Genomic DNA, 3,177 nt, shown 5'->3' on the forward strand with positions numbered 1-3,177 from the left:
TACTCCTTCTCAACTCTTCTGCAACTTGCTCCTACAGTCTCATCACCCCTGTAGGCTCAGGGGAAAGGCCCTGCAAGGAGCCTGGGAAAGAAATGTTGGGGAATGAAGGATTTGGGAAGTTCAGTGAAAGAACTTTTAGAAAGAAACACTGGCGTAGGAGGCATACTTCTGCTGTCGGGTGACCAGCTGTTCTGGTTTGCTCAAGACTCTCCAGGCTTTAACATTGAAAGCCCCAAACTATAGGAGACCTCTCAGTCCTGAGCAAACCAGGATGGTGGAATCCAGGCTCTCTTGGCCCCAAATCACTGTGTAACCCTGAATAAGTTCTCTATGGGTCTCAGGTGCCTCCTTGTCAAATGGGACTCTCTAGCTCAGACACTCTAAGGTTCCATGAATGGCCTCTGAATTTCCTGAAGCTGGGCAAAGCAAGGGTGACGTTGGTATGTCCTTTATTAATTACAGTCCTCAGTGCTTCCCTAGGACTCCTGGAATCTCGTCATCCTGGAACATTAGAGGTGGAAAGGGCCTTCAGGATTATCTGATAATAATACCTTTCCAGAGGTGCAAATGCCTATTCCTCATATCTATTTACATGTTCTACTTGACATTATACATAGATACATACCTTATCTCCTGCACCCAAGCCAGTTGCTAATCATTTATCAGCATACCAAGGCTTCAGAGATACTACTATTCAATGTATCTTGTCATAGGCTCATCTGTTCCCATTGTCACCTTCTGCTCTAGGCTTCAGCTCTAGATTTCCATTCCTGCAAGAGAGAAACCAAGAGTTGGCTTCTCATTACTTAAAAGCTAATGAGGCCAGGAGTGGTGGCTCACGCCTGTAATCCTGGCACTTTAGGAGTCAGGCAGATCACTTGAGAGCAGGAGTTCAAGACCAGCCTGGCCAACATGGTGAAACCCTGTCTCTATTAAAAATACAAAAATTACCCAGGCATGGTGGTATGCACCTGTAGTCCCAGCTACTTGGGAAGCTGAGGCAGGAGAATCTCTTGAACCTGGGAAGCAGAGGTTGCAGTGAGCCGAGATCATGCCACTGCACTCCAACCTGGGCGACAGAGACTCCATCTAAAAAAAAACTTAAAAAGCTAATGAGACAATAAAGTTGGGATTAAGGAAATTGATGCACAGGTTGACTGGAAATGATTTACAGACTTGATGTGGAATGCTTCTCACTATTCTCTCCAGGAAACCTCTGTCTACAGTGAAAAATTTGGTCAGTCCCGTAGGGGTCTTATGTAGATATACCCCAAAGGACTCTGAAGAAGGCATTGGTTATCCTCCAGGTATCCATCTTAAAGGCCCATTTAATGGTCAACTGCAGGATTTAAAAATACATAAGATAATTCTTGCCAGGCACAGTGGCTCCCCTCTGTAATCCCAGCACTTTGGGAGGCGAATCCTTTGAGGCCAGGAGTTGGAGACCAGCCTGACCAACATGGTGAAACCCCCTCTCTACTAAAAATACAAAAATTAGCCAAGTGTGGAGGCGGGCACCTGTACTCCCAGCTACTTGGGTGGCTGAGGCATAAGAATCACTCAAACCCAGGAGGCAGAGGTTGCGGTGAGCTGAGATTGCAGCACTGAAGGCTAGCCTGGGTGACAGAGTGAGACTCCTTCTCAAAAACAAACAAACAAAAGATAATTCCAATGCTCCCAACTGAAGAGATAAGATTTCTGGCCTACAATCACCGCTGGGATTAAAAAACTCTGTAAATTTGTTGTTGTTGTTTCGTTTTGAGACAGAGTCTCACTCTGTCACTCAGGCTGGAGCACAGTGGTACAGTCTTGGCTCACTGCAACCTCTGCTTCCAGGGTTCAAGTGATTCTCGTGCCTCAGCCTCCTGAGTAGCTGGGATTACAGGTGTGAGCCACCATGCCCAGATAATTTTTTTTTTTCCTGAGACGGAGTTTCACTCTTGTTACCCAGGCTGGAGTGCAGTGGCGCGATCTCGGCTCACCGCAACCTCCGCCTCCTGGGTTCCGGCAATTCTCCTGCCTCAACCTCCTGAGTAGTTGGGATTACAGGCACGTGCCACCATACCCAGCTAATGTTTTGTATTTTTAGTAGAGACGGGGTTTCACCATGTTGACCAGGATGGTCTGGATCTCTTGACCTCGTGATCCACCCACCTCGGCCTCCCAAAGTGCTGGGATTACAGGCTTGAGCCACCACGCCTGGCAATGTTTGTATTTTTAGTAGAGACAGGGTTTCACTATGTTGGCCAGGCTGGTCTCAAACTCCTAAACTCAGATGATTTGCCTGCCTCTGCCTCCCAAAGTGCTGGGATTACAGGAGTGAGCCCTAGCCTAAGGCTGTAAATTTTAAAGCTAGGATTACAACATGTAAGAGAGTTGGAAGCTGGGCATGGTGGTTCATATCTGTAATCCCAGAACTTTGGGAGGCTGAGGCAGGCGGATCACAAGGTCAGGAGATCGAGACCAGCCTGGCCAATAAGGTGAAACCCCGTCTACTAAAAATACAAAAATCAGCCAGGTGTTGTGAGTGTCTGTAGTTCCTACTATTTGGGAGGCTGAGGCAGTAGAATCACTTGAACCCGGGAGGCGGAGGTTGCAGTGAGCCAAAATTGCACCACTGCACTCCAGCCTGGGTGACAAAGTGAGACTCTGTCTCAAGAAAAAAGAATAAAAAAGAGAGACAGAGAGTTGGGAAAGTATTTTTTTAAGAGACAGGGTCTCATTCTGTCACCTAGGCTACAGTACAGTGGCACAATCACGGCTCACTGTAGCCTCAAACTCCAGGACTCAGGCGATCCTCCTGCCTAATCCTCTCAAAAGGCTGAGATTATAGGCGTGAGCTCCATGCCCAGCCCAGCTGGGAAAGTCTTTAGTGGGCATTCGGCCTTCAACATCTTCCCCGTTCTCTCATTTTATAGATGGTGGCACTTTGAGAGGCTGAGGCGGGCGGATCATGAGGTCAGATCAAGATCATCCTGGCCATCTGGTCTCTACTAAAATACAAAAAACTAGTTGAGCTTGGTGGCAAGCACCTGTAGTCCCAGCTACTAAGAGGCTGAGGCAGGGGAATCGCTTGAACCCGGGAGACGGAGGTTGCAGTGAGCCGAGACCTCGCCATTGTACGCCAGCCTGGTCACCGAGCAAGACTCTGTCTCAAAAAAAAAAAAAAAAAAAAAA

Source organism: Sapajus apella, unplaced genomic scaffold, assembly GCF_009761245.1.
Source record: "Sapajus apella isolate SASKATOON/1434 unplaced genomic scaffold, GSC_monkey_1.0 scaffold71, whole genome shotgun sequence".
Classification (NCBI taxonomy): domain Eukaryota; kingdom Metazoa; phylum Chordata; class Mammalia; order Primates; family Cebidae; genus Sapajus; species Sapajus apella.